Genomic DNA, 21,080 nt, shown 5'->3' on the forward strand with positions numbered 1-21,080 from the left:
CCGAAGCAGCAGAGACCTCCAAAGCAGACACCCAAGCAGCTGCTACCCCAAAACAAAACACGTGCAACACATATCTCACAAAGCCAGTGTGCCAAACAGTCACAGCCCTTAAGACTAAACAACACACCTGATACACTTGTAATAGGTGACTCTATCGTCAGGCACACTGACGTCCCACTCACCAGGCTGAACAAGGAGAGGGTCACGGTGAGCAGCCTGTCGGGCGCTAGGATCCGCCACATAACACAAGCACTCAGGTCACTCCAAGGCAAGTACAAATATGACTCAGTCATTGTCCATGCTGGTGTGAATGACCTGAGACGCACCTCCCTGGACTACATGAAAGAGACATAAAGGAGCTCTCTGAGCATGTAGCCCAGGCCGGTATGACCCTGACCTTGAGTAGTATCTTACCCTCACCAAGAATGATGCCACAATATGAAGACAAGATGATCAATTTCAACAATTGGCTTAAGTACTGGTGTCATTCAAAGGGGATCCAATGCCTGTCAGCTTGGGATGATATGCTCGACAAGCCACGATGCTTCGCTAGGGACGGCTTGCACCTGTCACCCCGGGCTTTCGGATATTGGCAAAGGCTCTTGCTACCCCCATAGTGCCTTTTAGGCAAGGCTCAAAAGAAAAACCCACCTCCATAGGTATCACAAGGATAAGAAACTAAGAGTAATGCTACTCAACGCCAGAAGTCTAAACCTCAAGATGCACGACTCGAAACTCTCCTTAGCATGGAGAACATCGATATCTGTGCAGTAACAGAAACCTGGTTCAGGGCCCCGATAGCACCCCAGCACTACCAGGTTATACCTCATACCATGCTTTTCGCCCCAAAACTTGGACCGAACCACAAAAGGAGGGGAGTATCGATATTCATCAAAGATACCCACACCTCCAGGTTGGTGGCAAAGCACGAAGCATCAGAGACTATCCATGTGCAACTAACAGTGGGTAAAACTGTCTTCCAGTTTATAGCCTGCTACAGACCACACTCCCAAACCCAGGAACCCCACTCGGCCTTCCTGAGAACACTGGAAAATATGAAGGTCTCTCCAAATACCATTATATTGGGCGACTTCAACTACCCAAACATAGACTGGGAGCATTACTCTAGCTCCAACACCCTAGCCCAAAGGTTCCTAGAATTTATAAACTCAAATGCTATGGAACAACTTGTTACCACTCCCACAAGAGGGGAAAACATACTGGACCTGATCATCACCAACATGGGGACTCTATGCTCCAGACCAGAAGTGTATCCCTCACTGGTAAGATCAGACCATAAACTAATCTCACTGGATATTCACATCCCGACCCCACCCCCTGCCCATAAAACCACAGTGAAAAACTTCTCTAAAGCAAATTTCACACTCCTCAAAACTGAGGTGGAATCCTTCAAAGCCCCCGGGCCTGTGGAAAATACGGCCCAGACCGCAGAATCCTTTATAAACGCATTCTATGAACACCTTCAGGAATGCATGGATCATGCGATCCCAAATAAAACCGAGACCCAATCCTCCAAAGGCAGACATCCTGTCTGGTGGACCCCAGCCATAAACAAACTATACAATAGAAGGAGGAAGCTACTAAATGATAGAGCAAAATCCCAAAAAGGGAAGGCATCACTGATCAGTATTAGCAAAAAACTACGGGCACACATAAAATTGTCTAAGGCCAGCTTCGAGAGAAAAATTGCAAAGGACACTAAGGATAATCACAAGGCTTTCTTTAGTTATGTTAGGAACCTGGGTTGGAATTCCCAGATATGCTCAGAATTAGTCCAAAATGACAAAAAATATACCAAACCCACAGACATTGCCAACATCCTAGCTGACAGGTTCAGCGCAAACTTCTCCCCCCCCTCCCCACCAAAAGGGCAAATATCTATCCCAGCAGAGTGCTGCCCCCCCGACATCTCAGATGCTCAGGTAAGAGCCGCCCTCTCCAAAGCAAAAAACACAGCATCAATGGGACCAGATGGTGTCCCGGGCTGCGCCCTACATGAACTCCAAGAAGAGCTAAACCCAAACATAAAACTACTGTTCAATCTCAGCCTTACTACAGGATATGTGCCCAAAGATTGGCATACAGCAACAGTGGTCCCTCTCCATAAAGGTGGTGCCTCAACGGATCCTGGAAACTATCGCCCCATAAGCCTGACTAGCTTGGTCTGCAAAGCTATGGAAAGGATCATCATGGACCTCATAAATAAAGATATTGGGGACCTACAAACACTGGATCCTACCCAGTTCGGCTTTGTTAAGGGCAGATCCTGCCTCTTAAACCTGGTTGATTTCTTTGAAACAGTCACCAAGGCCATTGACGAGGGGAAGGTGGTCCACACAGCCTACCTGGACCTCGCAAAAGCCTTCGATACAATACCCCACTCTGGCATTATAGATAAGCTCACCAGCTTAAATATAAACCCCTATGTCACTAGATGGATTGCAAACTGGCTCAAGGACAGAACCCACATGGTTAGAATTGCTGGAGCCATGTCAGACTCCAAACCAGTTACAAGTGGTGTCCCACAAGGCTCAGTCCTGGGACCTCTCTTGTTCGGTATATATTTCTCGGAGGTACAGGCCAACACGGAAGGACTGTGGCTGACCAAGTTCGCAGATGACTGCAAACTGGGCCATAATCGACTCTCCAGCCGACACAAGCATCCTCCAAAAGGGCCTCATAGAAACAGACAACTGGTGCCAGAGCCATGGCCTCAAGCTAAATACCAAAAGTGTACAGTCATCCCCTTTGGCAAAAACAGTGCCCACAAATTACCACATAGGTGGTAATCCATTAAGTACAGAAGAAGTAATTAGGGACCTGGGGTCCCAAGTTGATAGCAATCTCTCATTTGACAACCACGTGGCCAAAGTGGTTAGAAAAACATTTTATATAGCCCACCTAATCATGAAGGGATTCACATCTAGATCAGGGGAGGTCATCGTGCCTCTTTACTCATCCCTCATCAGGCCCATAATTGAGTACAATGCCCTTTTGGGATGTACCTTACCAGACACCTGCAGCAACTGGAAAGACCCCAAAAGTACCTCACCAAGAGGATCAAAGGGCTCAAACAGATGCCATATGCTGCCCGGTTAAAGAAACTCCAGCTCTACTCAGTGGCATACCGCCTGTTCAGAGGCGATCTGTGCCTGACGATAAAGCCATGTCCAACCCGGAATTAATGGACATGCTGCACCTCAGAAAATCCAAATCCCATCGAGCTATGCGCTCGAGTGACTTAAACCTCAGCACTGAAATAAATAGGACATGCTGGAGGGACAGATTCATAACCCAGAGGCTCCCTTCACTCTGGAATAAAATCCCAGTCCAGGTTAGGCAGAGTCCCTCATTGACTCTCTTCAAGAGGAATCTTGATGAGTGGATGGGAGATCGTAGGTTTACCCCGGGTATCACTTCTGTGTCACTGTTAGACAGAGGCACAGTATACTAACCTCAAAAAAGGGCATAGCAAAATAAATTTAAAATGGGTGGCGAAAGCCAAACACATTCTGGCTAGTCTTATAAATGCCCTAGGGCAGATAGCCTAGTATGAACCTATGAACCTATGAACCCTCACCAAGAATGATGCCACAGTACAAACACAGAATGCTCATGTTTAACAGCTGGCACAGTTACAGCTGTCAGTCCAAGAGGGTCTAATGTGTGTCTGCTTGAGATGTCAAGCATGACAATCCATGCTGCTGTTCCAGGGATGGCTTGCAGCTGTTACCCGTGTGCGTCTGGATACTGGATAAGGCCTTTTCCGCCTCCATAGAGCCATATGTAGGCAAGGCCAAAAAGACTACCCACCACCCTAGAAAACATAAGTGGTAGGAAACATAAGGGTAATGCTGACCAATGCCAGATGTGTAAACTGCAATATGCATGCCCCTGAGGCACTTCCCATTATGGAGAACATTGATGTCTGTGCAGTGACAGAAGCCTGCTGCAAGCCTAGTGATAGCACACCAGCACTACTAGGTTATACCACATATCATGTGTTATGGTCCCAACACCTGCACCAAAACATCAAAGGAGGGGGAGTATCCATATGCAGCACAGACACCCATATTGCCAGGTAACTGACAATGCACAAAGCAGCGGAGACCACCCATGTGCACATAACTGTAGTCAAAACTGCTGTACAGTCTGTAGCATGCGACAGACCACACTCTCACACACAAGAACTCCACCCAGACATCCGAAGACACTGGACAGTATGAATGTCCCACCAAATACCAGACAAGGTACACACAAATTACCACATAGGTGTCAAACCATTATGTATGCAAGGAGTAATCAGGGACCTAGGGATACAGGTCGACATTAATCTGTCATGTGACACCCACAATGCCAATGTGGCTATGAAGATTGTCGATACTGGACACCGTATCATGAAAGGATTCACATCAACAGAGGTCACTGTGCCGCTGTACTGTTCCCTTATCAGACCCATAATCTAGTACAATGACTCATATGGGATGTACCGTACGTGACACCTGCAGCGGTTCGGAAGACCTCATAGTTACCCCACCAACAGGATAAAGGGTGTGAAATATATGTCATATGCTGCCTGGCTGTAGACACCCCAGCTGACTGCAGTCACACACTGCCTACACAGAGGCATTGTATGTCTGTTGTACAAGGCCATGTCCAACACAGGAGTAATGGACATGCTACATCACAGGAAATCAAAGCCATTGGAGCTGTGAGAGTCACAGATGTCAGCCTCAACACATAATGCAATAAGATGTGCTGGAGGGACAGATACATAACCCAGAGGCTCCCCACACCCAGAAACAGGATCCCAATCCATGGTAGGCAGAGCCCCTCACTGACACCCCTCAACAGGAATATTGCCAAGTGGATGGATGACTGTACATGTATACTGGGGGTCCTCACTGTGTCACGACCAGACAGAGTCACAGTGAAGAACTTCATAAATGGCCATAATTGAACATAGCAAGACACACACACTCTGGCTAGGCTTACTAATGGCCTAGGGTGTATAGCCTAGTATGAACCCATGAACCTATGAAGATACAAAACGTACAGGACACTAAGGATAATCACAAGGCTTACCCAACTGATGGTAGGAACCATGTTGGGCATCCACAGATATGCTCTGAATCACACAGATATTACAAACAACATACCAAACACACACACATATTGCTAACATACAACCTGTCAGGTGTAGTGCAAACACCCCCCCAAGTGCAAAATACCTATCCCAGCAGACTGATGGTCCCCTGACATTGCAGATGCTGAGGTAACAGCCATCATCTGCAAAGCAGAACACATAGCAGCAAAGGTATGTGATGGTGTCCTGTGCTGAGGCCAACATGGACTCCAAGAATAATGGAATGCCAAATCACACTACTGCCCAATGTCAGCCTTACCACAGGATATGTACCCAAAGAGCAGTGTACAACAACAGTGGTCCATCACAACAAAGGTGTTGCCTGAATGGATACTCCAAACTACCACCCCAGGATCCTGACAAGCTTGTTCTGCACAGCTATGGAAAGGATCAGTATGTACCGCAGACAGAAGGCTATTGTGGACCTACTGATACTGGACCCTACACAGTGTGGCTGTTGTAACTGCAGAACCTGCCACTAAACATGTCTGACCCATTTGAAGCAGTCATTAAGGTCATTGATGAGGGCATTGTGGTCCACACAGCATAGCTGGACCGTGCACATGCTTCTAGACAATACCGTACGAGTTCAGTATGGATATGTTCAGCAGCTTAAATATATACCCCTATGTCAGTAGAGGGGTGCAAACCAGACCAAGGACAGAACTGACATGGTCAGACATGCCGCATCCATGTCAGACTACAAAGCGGATATGAGTGGCATCCCACAAGGCCTGGTCTTGGCCCCACCCCCATTCTGTATATATGTCCCATAGGTATAGGCCAACATGGAAGGACTGTGACTGAACATGTATGCAGAGGAGTACAAACAGCCCACCATATCCGACCCCCAGCTGACACAAGCAACCCACAAAAGGGCCACCTACAAACAGACAACTGTAGCCATAGCCATGTCAGCAAGCTAATTGCAGAACTGTGTATAGGCAACCACCGTGGATATACAGTAAGTGCCCACAAATTACCACACAGGTGTTAACCCATGAGGTACCTAACATGTAATGTGAGACCTGGGTACAAAAGGTGATAAATATCCTGCACTGGACAAACATGTGGCTGTAGTGTTCGCAGAAACATGTACCATATACCCACCCAAACATGAAGGTTGGCAGATGTAGATAAGGGAACTCACTGTGGCTCTGCAGCCATCCTCCATCAGCGTCACAACTGACTACAATAGCCCCTGTGGGATATACCACAGCAGACACCTCCATCAACTGTAAAGTCCACAACAGTACCCCACCAGGGGTAGCAAAGAGCATGAACAGATGCCATGTGTTGCCTGAGTAAACAAACTGCAGCCCCACACACCGCCATCCTTCCCAGCTACAGGAAAGCTGTGCCTGATGTATGAAGCCATGTCCAACCTGGAATGAATGAACATGTTGCACCTTATACAATCTGAATGGCAGTGAGCTATGCACATGAGAGACCTGAACCCCAGCACTGATATACATAGGACAAGCTGTACAGAATGATCCATAACACAGAATGCACCCCCACTCTTCAGTAAACTCCTGGTACAGGTCAGCCAGAGAGCCACATATCGACACCCCTCAAGAGGAATCCTGATGAGTGTATGGGAGATGGTAGGCTAACCATGGGTATCACTGTTATGTCAGAGGTAGACGGAGGCACAGTATACTAACCATGACATATGTCATGGCAAACTCCAGTTACAATGTGTGTCGAAGGACAAACACACCCTGTGACTAGCATCAGAAATGGCCTAGGGAACATCGCTAGTGTTTGCCAATGTCCACCCATGTTGTGGAATACACTAGCAATGTTGGACGAGCCTGGTGTAGGTAGTCCATATCTGAACATATTGCAACATGGTCATATGTGCACAACTGGCCCCTACACAGTCTGTTGTGCTCACTATGAAGATGTCAAGCAGTCATAGGATTAAAGCCCAGGATACTGTCCACCACAGTGAAAGTACTGAACCAGTACACTATACGGTACTACAGTGTTAGGTCATTATGAAAGTATGTTGAGAACTGTCTGCAAAGTATCCCATGCAATCCCTGCAGGCACAGTATAATCCCTGTTGTGACAGACACGAAGCAGTTGGCCAGTAAGTACACAACATGACACCCAACACACAACCATAAACGTGAGATATTGTTGAAGTTCACACACACCCAAATATGTGGTGGACTTCAGAGTGCAACATATGGAAAGCTCACACTGGGCATGCTCGCACACTTTGATAAATGAGGCATATGTCAGACAACATGCCATGGAAAGGCTGAACTGGGCATGCTCACACACTTAGGCCATATCTCCGTTTAGCAGTTGGCCACACATATCTGGTATTTGTGCGTGTCAGTCCAGGAACCAACCACAACACAGCAATCAGCCCAGTGCACACAGTAAATGACCACAGAGACATAAGTGATATAGTGGATCGCCATCATATGCAAACATCTTCCACAGATACACAAGTTGGTCATAGGAACAGGGAATGCTATGGCAATAAAGACCTGCAAACAGTAGAACAGCACAACAAATATTGTGCATCCGACAATTGAACATATGGGTGTAGAGGTCAATACTAGGCTTGTTGCCCCAGGGAATGACAGCTCAGCCAGAGTGTGCTTGGCATCTGCATCCCCAGGATAGTAGGCTACTGTGCCACTGTAAAGTAGGTGACAGAAGGCAACATGTGAGGCTAGTGAGCTGTGCCTCTGTCAAGCAGGGGCACCGTGGAGGTCCCAGGGATTGAATGTGCTAAGCCACAGCCATGTTGTCGGTGTGTGTTGTGAGAGGGTTGCTGAGGATTTCTGACAGTAGGTGTCCGTCAATAACAGACTGAGGGGAGCCCTATCTGCATTCTCTGGACGATTCCACTGTCAACACTGTGTTGTAATGAGTATGTGTGAATGAAGTGCCATGCCGGAACTGCTCACAGATGTCCTCCCTCTGTGGGCTACAGCTCTGCAATGTATTAGGTCACTCTGTCTGTTGTACGGCGCATATATGGCTGGTGTACAGCTGACAGGTGTCTTGTTGTGGAGCAGTCACGGGTATATGTGGGATAGCATGACCAATGCAAACCATACACATGCTCATAGAATGCAATTGTCAAGGATTATGCTGAGTGGCCAGTATAGTCCTCCAGCATGGGTCCTCTGAAGTCGTCCACCCCAGTCTACACAAGTGTAGAGTCTGCTTGTGCTAAATACAGTTTGTGTGCAGTGACAACCTTGCCTGGGGGTGGAGATGGGATATGGATGTCCAGGGAAAGGTGGGTATGGTCAGATATCAACAATGGTGGTCTACCTCTGGTGTGGAACAGTAAGTACCCACGTTGCAGATGGACAGGTGCAATATGTATTCCCCCATGTGGCTGTGGTGTGTGGTTCTGCCATAGCACATGGACCCACAAATTGTAGTGGCTGTAGGGTAAAGTGGTAGAGGCCTGAGTAGTTCTCACACACAATATGCCTGTACCTGATGTTAACAACTGGAATGGTGTATGTGAACACCTGCATATCCTAGCACTGTTCCCAGGGAAGCTAAGTGTGTGTCCTGGATGTGGGTGTGGTGTTCTGTACTGGTTGTGTTGTGTGTTACAGGTCCTGTGGTCCCAAAGCATGGTATAGAACATAACCTGCCAGTGCGATGTGCATATCTGACCCTGACGTAGGTGGCTGCAAATGCATATATATGCTATCCCCCACCTGACAGGTAGTACTACATCTACATACTTCTGTAGAAATAAAGATGTCAGCACCCTATAAATACTACAGGTGCAGAGCAGATGCCCAGTAATTCGGATAGTGCGCTCTGCTAATGCGTCTCCCTTAAGTGTCATAATATAGTTAGGTAGGGGTTCGAATCCTGCAAATGCTCAGTGTGTGAGTGGGGTTTGTGTGTGTGAAAGGCTGTGAGAGGGAAATGACCCTTTTGGCAACTGGGAAAACACACTACAGGATGCACATTCCCCTTTCTAAACACTGATGATGTCAGCACCCTATAAGTACAGCAGGAGAAGGAAAACCACCCAGTAATGCGAATAGCGCGCTCCACTAATGCATCCGTTTTGAGTGTCATAACATAGTTAGGTAGGGGTTTGAATCCTGTACATGCTTAGTGTGTGTGGATGGGGTTAGTGTGTGTTCAAGACTGTTTAAAAGAAGTATCCCTTTTGCCAACTAGGAGAATACACTACAGGATGCACATTCCCCTTTCTAAACACTGATGATGTCAGCACCCTATAAGTTTAGCAGGAGAAGGGAAGCTTCACAGTAATGTGAATAGCGCGCTCAGCTAATGCATCCGTCTTGAGTGTCATAACATAGTTAAGTAGTGGTTTGAATCCTGCAAGTGTGTGTGTTTGGATGAAGGGGGTTAGTGTGTGTGCAATTTTGTGTGAGGGAAATGTCCCTTTTGGCAACTGGGAGAACACACTACAGAATGCACACTCCACTTTCTAAACACAGATGATGTCAGCACCCTATAAGTACAGTAGGAAAAGGTAAGCCTCCCAGTAATGCGAATAGCGTGCTCTGCTAATGCGTCCGTCTTAAGTGTCATAACATAGTTCGGTAGTGGTTTGAATCCTGCAAGTGTGTGTGTTTGGATGAGGGAGAATAGGGTGTGTGCAATTTTGTGTTAGGGAAATGTCCCTTTTGGCAACTGGGAGAACACACTACAGGATGCACACTCCCCTTTCTAAACACAGATGATGTCAGCACCCTATAAGTACAGCAGGAGAAGAGAAGCCTCCCAGTAATGCAAATAGCGTTCTCCGCTAATGCGTCCGTTTTGAGTGTCATAACGTAATTAGGTAGTGGTTTGAATCCGGCAAGTGTGTGTGTTTGGATGAGGGGGTTTAGTGTGTGTGCAATTTTGTGTGAGGGGAAATGTCCCTTTTGGCAACTGGGAGAACACACTACAGGATGCACACTCCCCTTTCTAAACACAGATGATGTCAGCACCCTATAAGTACAGCAGGAGAAAGAAAGCCTTTCAGTAATGCGAATAGCGCGCTCTGCTAATGTGTCCATCTCGAGTGTCATAACATAGTTAGGTAGTGGTTTGAATCCAGCAAATGGCAAGTGTGTGTGTTTGGATGAGAGGGATTAGTGTGTGTGCAATTTTGTGTGAGGGAAATGTCCCTTTTGGCAACTGGGAGAACACACTACAGGATGCACACTCCCCTTTCTAAACACAGATGATGTCAGCACCCTATAAGTACAGCAGGAGAAGAGAAGCCTCCCAGTAATGCGAATAGCGAGCTCTGCTAATGCATCTGTCTCAAGTGTCATAACATAATTAAATAGTGGTTTGAATGAGGGGGGTTAGTGTGTGTGCAATTTTGTGTGAGGGAAATGTCCCTTTTGGCAAATGGGAGAACACTACACATGACATAATTAAATAGTGGTTTGAATGAGGGGGGTTAGTGTGTGTGCAATTTTGTGTGAGGGAAATGTCCCTTTTGGCAAATGGGAGAACACACTACAGGATGCACATTCCCCCTTCTAAACACAGATGATGTCAGCACCCTATAAGTACAGCAGGAGAAGGAAAGCCTCCCAGTAATGTGAATAGCGCACTCTGCTAATGCGTCTCTCCCGAGTGTCATAGTGTAGTTAGATAGGACTTTGAAACCTGTAAATGGCGTGTGTGTGTGTTTGGATGTGGGGAGTTTGTGTGTGTGCATTTCCGTATGAAAAACATGTTAGTTTTGGCAATCAGGAGATCACACTACCTGATGCACATTACCCTTTCAAAATACTGATGTTGTCAGCACCCTATAAGTACAGCCAGAGAAAAGGAACTATCTAGTAATCCGAATAGTGCGCTTTGCTAATGCGTTTCTCTCACGTGTCATGACTTAGGTAGGGGAATGAATCCTGCAAATGGCAAGTGTGCGTGTGTGTGGGGGGGGGGTAGTAGGGTGTGTGTAAATGCAAGAGTGAGAGAACAGATCCTTTTGGCAAATAACAATACACCAGATGCTGCATATTCCCCCAGTAAACACAGGGGATGACACCACACTATCAGCACAGCCAAACAAGGCTAGTTGGCTAGTAATGCCAATAGTGCGCTCTGCTACTGTGTCTATTACCATTGTCAGAGTACAGATAGGTATGTTTTGGTAACCCACAACTGCCACGTGTGGTTGTGTCACACAGTATGACCTTGTGTGGGTCTTTGTACATAACAATGCATGCCATTGCCTAAACCAGCAATGGCATTGCACACATGATGCATGTGTGTGACACATACACATAAATACCTGTGACCTGCAGTAGTTACCATGTCTGACACATGCCTCGAGTGGATAAATGGTATTTGCAATGTATACCAATATGACTGTGTCTTACTGTGCAGGGTCCGCACGTGGTATGTCTCTATACAGTGTGGGTGTATATGGTGAAATACCTACAGCAGGGGATACACATCTGGTCTGGGCCATATAGTGTACATGTAGTTGATGTACAGGTGCTGCATGTTCCCACCTGTTGTGGTAGTGGTAACATGTCATTCCACTGAAATTCAGTGACCACATGCTGTGAACCCTTCATCTAGTGTGTTGTAGCTACAGTAATGCTCACGCACAATGTTTGGCTGGATGAAGTCCAGCCATATAAACACAGTTCTTGAGACTGTCATATTGCCAGTGTTGTTATGGAGGATAGGTGGTCTTCCTGTGTATGGGAGGGTTGTGTGTGCCAGGTTATGAACCAGATGGCAGTCCGACACACTGTTAGCTGCACATGATTAGGCCCTGATGCTTTGTGCTGTGCCAACAACCTGGAGGTGTGTGTATCTGTGGTACCTTGGGATACCACCCCCCAGTCCATGTGTGTTACATGTGTAGGGGATGACAGGCATGGTATGGGGCATAACCTGTCAGTGATGGGTAACACCTGTGAGCCATGAATCAGGAATCTGGTACTGCACAGTCATTGCAGTTCACCGTGCTGAGGACAGTGTCTGGTGCATGCATCTTCCGGTGTACACTGCTGTTGTTGTGTAGCAGCACTGTTAGTGTCCTAACCTGTGTGATACCCACGGAGGTGGCTATGTAAACCATGCCCTACAGCATAAGGCAGTATGTGTGTACCAAGGAGCTTTGCCATTATACATCGGGCCATGGGTGTCACGTGCAAGATGACCCTTGCACATAATTGTGGCTTCCCTAGCATGTAAGCACACGTTGACAGCCAGCGGATACCCTATGAATGACAGTGGAGACTGAGCATAATGTAGACATACAACACCCTTCCCACATATAGTGGTAGCATACCTGGTGAGGGTATGTTGGCAACCAAGATCAGGCTCATACTGGCCTGTGCCACATGCTGAGAGATTCATTCTATGTTCCCTATCATGCAGTCCAGGGAGGTATGTCTCAGGTCAGCCATACTGGCATGGTCAATGAGTGAGTCATATGTGTCCATGCCTCTGACTGACCTGTATGCATGTGTTCTGTGGTGGACCATAGTGCCCCTGAGGCATATCACTGTGACCTTCACCAGATACAGCCTGTTGAGCGGGACCCCAGTGCAGCACACAAGACAGGTACCTGACACGTCTGTAGCAGGTGTGTTGTGTAGCCCTACAGGCTGTGAGTGTGTGGCACAGGGGATGTGTGTGCCATGTGTGGCATGTGCTCTGTTCCGATGGAACATATGCCTGTGTGCCAGCTGCGGAGGTGTGTGATGCTCAGGCAGGATGCTATTCTGAGTCCCCACGTACGCCCCAGTGTGTTCAGCATGCTGTCAGTGCGTGTCAATGTCTGACTTGTATTGTAGTCACTGTAATATATTTTATTTATTTATTTATTTATCCTACATTTGTTGACCGGGATAGTCCGACTGGATGCATGTCCATTTCCAGGGGAGGCCTGGGGAGAAAAGCTACGAGGGTAAGCAGATACAGCATTACATAATACCAGCATTACATATTACAAACAGATTATTTACAGAGATTACATAAGTAAGCAAGTTAAACATGTTCCACAGGTTAATGTTAGTCCTGAGCACAAGTCAGGATTAAATTAAATTACACAGTAAACTGGTTCACAGATTTTACACATTCGAGTTAGCCAGGCTTGATACATTGACATAGCCAGTTAAGTGACAAATGTTGTTTGAGTCTAGTGTTAAATTGACCTAAGGTGGAAAGTATGGTGATATCAGCTGGAAGTGAGTTCCAGGATCTACTTACAGAGTTTGCAAAGAGAGAATCACCGGCTGTGTTATTAAATTTGCTAGTCTGAATTAGTAGTTTGTTAGAGGATCGAAGCAGTCTAGGATTGTTATAGGGGGTGATAATATTTGAAGTGCAGGAGTATTGTCTGGATTATAGAGGATTTTATAGGCCATAATCAGTTGGTTATACTGTATTAGGCTGGGTATTGCAAGCCAACCAAGCTGATTTAGATTGATGCAATGATGTGTACTAAAAGGCAGCCCAGTGGCAAACCTGGCAATGTGGTTGTAGCAAATTGAGTGTTTGTTAAGGACAGTCTTGTTCATATTCGAGAGTAGAGGGGATGCATACAGAAGGGTTGAAACAAGGTGTGAGCGAGCTATGGCACCTTTAGCTGGAGGGGCTAGGAAGGCTTTAATTCTGTAAAGTGACCCTAGTTTTCTATTGATGGCTTTGATAATTTGGTTAACATGTAGGTCACATTTGAGATTATTGTCTATGATGACACCTAATAGTTTAGTAGATGGGTCAGGGGAGATTATTGTGCCATCAGTTGATGTTATGGTAAAGGTGAAAGCGGTAGACCTATGTGTTGGTGAAATAGCAGTTTAGTTTATTTGGGATTTAGGATCAGACGATGTTCAGAAAGCCAGTTTTCTATTGTATTAAAGGTGGTCTGGGTAGCTGACCATAACTCCACTGGAGATGTGGCTGAGCAGATCAGAGTAGAGTCTTCAGCATATTGGATACAGCTGACTTTTGGGATGACAGTATAAAGGTCGTTAATGAAGATGGAGAACAGCAAGGGCCCTAGTATAGAGCCTTGTGGTACTCTGAGGGTGTTAGGTAGAAGGTTAGAGAGTTTGTTCTGCCAGAGGCCAGCCTGCTGTCGACCATGCAGGTAGGATTGAAACCATTGGAAGGCTCCAGTATCTAGACAGAATGTTTGCAGGGTGTGGATTACAAGTTGGTGATCAACCATATCGTATGCCTTGGAAAGATCCAAAAAGAGGGCTGAGGATATATAATTAGTGTTGCAAGTATGGTTTATGGTGTTAGTAAAGGCTAGGAGGCCTGAAGTAGTGCTGTGATGAGGACGGAAGCCATGCTGAGTGTCTGCCATAAGGCGATTTTGGATTAGGTGGTGCATGAATTGTCTATGAATAAAGTTTCCATAATCTTTGCAAGTGGAGAGAGTATAGCTATTGGCCTATAATTGGAGAATTCAGTAGAGCTGCCTCCTTTGTGAAGTGGGATTACATAGGATATTTTCCAGATGGTGGGAAATTTAGATTCTACCATGGTTCGTTTGATTAGATTTGAGACAGGGTAAGCAATAGCATCATCTGATTTTTGTAGGTACTCGGCAGGGAGTTGATCAGCAGAAAGTGTAGTGGGTTTCACTTTTTCAATCAAGGTACGGAGAAGTGAAGTGGTGACTGGTTGGCAGCTGAACGCAAGTAGGTTTCTAGGGGTGCTACTTTCAGGACCAGGGGAGCTAGGAGGTAGATGGCTAGCTAGGGCTTGAAATGTCTCAGTAAAGAATTGGTCAAAACTATCAGAAACATCTTCAGGGGTTTTATCAATAGTAGCAGCAGGGATTGGGGTTGAAGTTTGTCCAGGATGTACTATATATGACATGCCACCTGACAGGGTATGGCATTACTGGGTACAGAGAGCTCAGTCCCCAGATTGGCTGTGTGGTGGCATCCCACACATGTGTTGTACATTCCTGGCCAAGGGTGATGGCTGACTGCATACATGTGGCAGCTGTGACATTGACACATGACTCACATAAACCACAACTGGACCATAGAGTTGATTCACAGGTTACCTTTGCACATGCTACCCTAGTAGTGTGATTGCCATGGTGAGTACCAACACATAGGGCCAATGGGGAACAACATACTGAAGGTGTGTATGTGTGGGTGTACCGCTACTGTTTCATAGCACTGGCATATATGACTGCACACGTGGGTAAATGCCAGGTAAGACATGTGCAATGTGTCACAGGCAACGTACATGCGTACAGGACAGACAGTGACGTTCTGTCATGTGTAAAGTGGACATACGTATCGTACGCTATGCAGATGTCACTAGAGTCTACAGAAGCACTGTAACTCTGCATTGCAGGTGTAAGCAGTGTTCCAGGGAACCCCAAGCGAACATGCATGCAAACAAAGCTACAGTAAACAGGGCTGGAAGTAGTGCATTGTACAACAAAGAAGGGTAACAATAACAGTAAGTAACAATGCAAATATGTAGGCACTATCAACATGTACCCAGGAATACACAGCACAGATGCCCATGGTAGAACTGATATTATGTCATAGTTATTTGTGATTTGGATTACATTGGTACTGCACACATATCTACATGCGAATATCCACATTGCATAGTCGTTGTGGGCAACTTGACACCATTACTGTACATGTCCACCATTGCATATCACTACTTGCGTTAGCTTTCCCCCTGTGCTACCCATGTATGTGGCTATCTGTTGACAACCTTACCACCGGCATGCAATTATGTGCAGCTGTTATACTTTGGTATGTACTATGGGTGCAGATAACAATTCAGGACATTCATACAGTTACTGCAGCAGGCATGCTGGGATAAATACACAGTCATAGCAGCACACTGTACTGTTACCAACATGATACTACTAATACACTTCTATGTAGTCACCCTGTGCATCAGCAATGTGTTTTCCTGTTCCCGCAATGATGTTGGAGATTGCAGGAGGTGGCACAGTGTCATCATATGCACAGGGTGTGGATTAGGTATGCCTGAGTCAGCCACTGATACCACCAATTGACATGTGTGTGTATGTGTGTTGGTGAGGGGCAGCAGTACAGGGTGGGGCAGTGTTGGTGCAGTGTGTGCGTGTATGTGGTCGCCCTAGGTGTTAACATTTCACATGTGTGTATGCACGCACACAGTTCCACCTCATGGCTGCCATATACAGGGGTTTGTGGACAGCCACAGACTGCACCTGGCAGGTCATACAGATCAGTGTCTGTGGGCACGGACACGGTACCTGTGCCTGCCAGGGGTGCTACGGACCGTAACCAGTACTAAGCCAGACTGGGTACTGTCATCAGAAGCAGGAGTGTGTTGACTGGACGCAGGTCCCTGTTGGGACTGTCCAGAGCCACGTGCATGTGGTCTCCTGGGGCGTTCCGATGACAGCACAGACCCAGCATTGCTGGGGCTGCTGCTGGCACTATGGAGGCGTGCGTGAGCCTGTTGTTGTCCGCGCTGACTGCCAGCTGCTGTTGTTGCCGGCATACGGCCACGTCGACGCCGCAAATGCCCACCATTGCCCTGGCTCATGGACATCTGGTTGTGGAACTGCTGTAATATGTCCCCACAACGTCTGTCTATGACATCGGTGAAATTACGGATAGCATCCGCAATGTCACGCATACTGTCTGTCATGGCTGTGCGACATGCTCTCAGCTCCCTCAGACCCTGTCTGGTGTACCTTTCCATACACGACTGTGCCTGCATAACAGTCCGAAACATAGCTGAGGTTGACAGACCTCTTTGGGCACGCCGCCAGAGGCAGTACGCCCATGGATGCTCCCACAAGAACCCATGGGCAACTGTCTGTGTGGTACCATCGTAGGACCCTGCCCATGGCTGCTGTGTGGGGACGCATGTGCCACAGGTACCACATTACCCTGGTCTATGCCCACTGTATCCTGTCCATCACCTAGGGACAATGGTGACAAAGGATGTACTGGCAGGATGACTGTGCACAATGATGGGGTTGACAGCTGTGTACTGTCAATTGGCTGACCAATGGCGGACCCTGACACACCTTCCTGTACCATTACACAAATATCATCATTACCAGTACCCGTGGCACAAGATTCAGGTTCCCTGCTGCAGGTCACCAGAGCAGCACCAGAACCTGTGGGAGGAAGACAGGAAACACAGTTTACAGTCTCCAGACATTGTTACCAGTGATGCACTTCTACACACATGCACACATGGACACATGGACACATGCACACATGGACACAGGCACACATGCACACATGGACACAGGCACACATGCAGACATGCACACGTGGACACATGCACACAGGCACACATGCACACATGCAGACATGCACACGTGGACACATGCACACGTGGACACATGCACACATGGACACATGCACACATGCACATGTGGTCACATGCACACATGGACACATGCACACATGCACACGTGGTCACGTGTACACATGCACACATGCACACATGCACGCATGGACACAGGCACACATGCGCACATGCACACGTGGACACAGGCACACATGCACACATGCACACATGGACACAGGCACACCTGCACACATGCACACATGCACACATGGGCACAGGCACACCTGCACACATCCACACATGCACACCCCGCAGTATACACACAGAGCACTACTGAGTTACACTACTGTTACTAGCATTATCAGGACTATTATAGGTTATGTTAAACACACTCACCAGCATGGATGGCCTGCCTTGCTGTAACCCCAGAGGGACCTGCAGAAATTAGAAGTTATGTCCTTACCATAACGTTCCATGTGGAGTGTTCATCTCGCCTTTGTTCTTACACCTGGGTTCGGAGCCGATCCTCGGCTCCGTGTCGGCCGCTTGCAAGCTCTGCATCGAGAAGAAGCTCGAGACCAACCTAACTCCCACAATCCCCCTCTGCCTTTACCTCAGATCTAGTTTGCAAGCAAACCAGAAGTCAGAGAGAGAACATTCATGCAAAAACAACATAACTGTAAGAACACTTATCCATATATATATACAAGATATACATATATACACAACCACTGCAAATGCAGAAGCCAAATAAACCAGACCAGGCACCAAACTGTACGTTCTTCCTGAGGGTGGGAGGGTGGGGATGTAAGAACAAGCGAGATGAACACTCCACATGGAACGTTATGGTAAGGACATAACTTCTAAATGTGAGAGTGTTCGATCTCGCCGTTTGTTCTTACACCTGGGTAGCGTCCCTAGCTCCATGTTCCTGAGGAACTCACGGGAGAACGTTCTTGAGCACAGTGGAACCAAAGGTTGCCCTGTCCCTAGAAACCCTGTCTACCTTGTAATGAGAAATGAATGTATGTGGTTTAGACCAAGTGGCAGCTGCACAAATAGTGTCTAACGGTAAGCGAGCTGCATTTGCCAGGGATGTAGAAACTGATCTTGTAGAGTGCCCCTTGGGTTTGACAGGTAAAGTTTGTTCTGAAGAATCATAAATGAATATAATGCAATCAGTTAGCCACTTGGAAAGGGTTTGTTTAGTAACTGCTACACCTTTCCTGCTGTCAGCAAAAGCTACAAAAAGTTGATCAGATTTCCTGTGATCCTTTGTTCTATCCAAGTAAAATCTAAGTTGTCTATGAACATCCAACTTGTGTAACATATACTCCAACTTATTGGAGTGATTTTTGAAAAAGGTAGGCAGTTCAATAGATTGATTAATGTTATTAATAGAGCAAACTTTGGGGAGAAAGGATGGATTAGTGCGAAGAGATACTCTGTCAGAATGAAAGATCAGATAAGGGTGTTTAATGGAAAGAGCCTGAAGCTCAGACACTCGCCTAGCGGATGTAATGGCTACCAAAAAGAGGGTCTTCCATGACAAATACTTCAATGGACAAGAGGAGGCTGGCTCAAATGGAGGTAACATCAATTTAGATAATAAAAGGTTTAGATTCCAAGGAAACGTAGGAGTTCTAACTGGTGGTCTAATATGGAAAGATCCTTTTAAAAAGGCCTTACAAAGTCTGTGAGCCATAATAGGTGCCCCACATTCTTCCACATGAAAGTTGGAAATGGCAGCCAATTGCACTCTTAAAGTGGCAGGAGAAGCTCCTTGGTGGAACAATTCTGTTAAAAACTCCAAGATCTTGTTTAAAGGAGCTATAACAGGGTCCAAATGCTGTGTATTTGCCCAGAACACAAAACGCTTCCATTTACTAGTGTAGGTCTTTGTAGTGGAAGCTTTATGAGAAGCCACTAGTATATTCTGAACTGCAGGTGAAAGAAGATCAGACCTGGCTAAGTAGGGAAGCGGAGCAGCCAAGCTGCTAGATGGAGTGACAAGAGCGAGGGGTGGGGAGCCCCTGACGAGTGGGTCAGTAGATCTGGCTCTGGGTCCAGGATCCAGGGTCCCCAAATGCGGTGTGCCAGAAGAAAGGGAAACCAAATTTGACGAGGCCAGAATGGGGCAATGAGGATAATCGTCCTTTGCAGGTTGTTGGCTGTCTGCAGAAACTTTGCAATCAGGGGAAAAGGAGGAAAAGCGTACAGGAGACCTGGGGGCCAATCGTGAACCAGCGTGTCCCTGGGGACTTCCCCTGGAGGGGGTAATAGGGCAAAGTAGCTCCTGCATTTGGCGTTCATTGGAGACGCAAAGAGATCGCAGGAAGGCTGGCCCCACTTGCGAAAAATCTGCTTTGCAACTGACTGCTTGAGGGACCACTCGTGAGGCAACAGGATTGCTCTGCTCAGCCTGTCAGCTATGACGTTGGATGACCCCGGGATATGCGTTGCGATCAGAAAGTGACCCGTGGACTCCGCCCATTGCCAGATTCTCATGGCCTCTCTGCATAGCTGATAAGACTTGGTTCCCCCTTGTTTGTTTATGTACCAGACTATGGACATGTTGTCTGTCTGAACTGCAATAGTCCCTAGAGGAAGAAGGGGAGCAAAGTGTTGCAACGCTAGAAACACTGCCCTCAACTCTAGAACATTGATGTGCAGATTGTACTCTAAATTGGTCCATTCGCCTTGGACTGTCTGTCCCTGAAAGATGCCCGCCACCCTATCAGGGAAGCGTCCGTGGTCACCATAGCTGTCGGCGTGGGTAGCACAAATGGTCTTCCGCTGGAAAGGTTGCAAGTCTGAAGCCACCAGACTAGGTGTGATTTGCATGTGTTTGTGATCAGAATTTCGTGTGTCAGAGGTAGCTGTTGGAACGACCATTGTGCAAACAGTAGCCATTGCAGAACTCTCATGTGCAGTCTTTCCAATGGTATCGCAATGAGAGAAGCTGCCATGAGACCCAAAACCTTCAGAACCAGTTTTGCTGAGGATTTTCTGGATGACAGAAGAAGAAATATGTGGCTTTGTAGTGAGGCTATCCTTTCTGGAGGAAGTCTTATAATTAAATGATGCGTATCCAATTCTGCTCCTATGAATGAGATATGCTGTGATGGCTGTAGTGAAGATTTTTCGAAATTTACGGAAATTCCGAGGAGAACACAAAGCTGTAGTGTGTAATCCCTGGCCTGAATCAGTTGACGCTGGGTGGTGGCAGCAAGGAGCCAGTCGTCCAGATATGGAAACACCTGGAATCCCAGGCGTCTCAGGTGAGACGCCACCACTGCCATGCATTTGGTGAAAACCCTGGGGGCTGAGGTCAGACCAAAGGGCAGGGCTCGAAACTGAAAGTGGCTGGCTCCCAGCCGGAAGCGCAAGTGATCCCTGGATGCCCTGGCCATTTTGATGTGGTAGTATGCGTCCTTCAGATCTATTGAGCACATCCAGTCGTCCTTCTGTAAAAATGGAAGGATCGATTGAAGCGTGACCATTCGAACTTTTCTTTCTTGACGAAGGTATTGAGGTTGCTTAGGTCCAGAATCGGCCTCCAGTCCCCTGTCTTCTTTGGAACTTAAAAGAACCTTGAGTAAGTTCCGAATCCTCTTTGGTC

Source organism: Protopterus annectens, chromosome 3.part0 (assembly GCF_019279795.1).
Source record: "Protopterus annectens isolate FY-2018-M chromosome 3.part0, PAN1.0, whole genome shotgun sequence".
Classification (NCBI taxonomy): Eukaryota; Metazoa; Chordata; order Ceratodontiformes; family Protopteridae; genus Protopterus; species Protopterus annectens.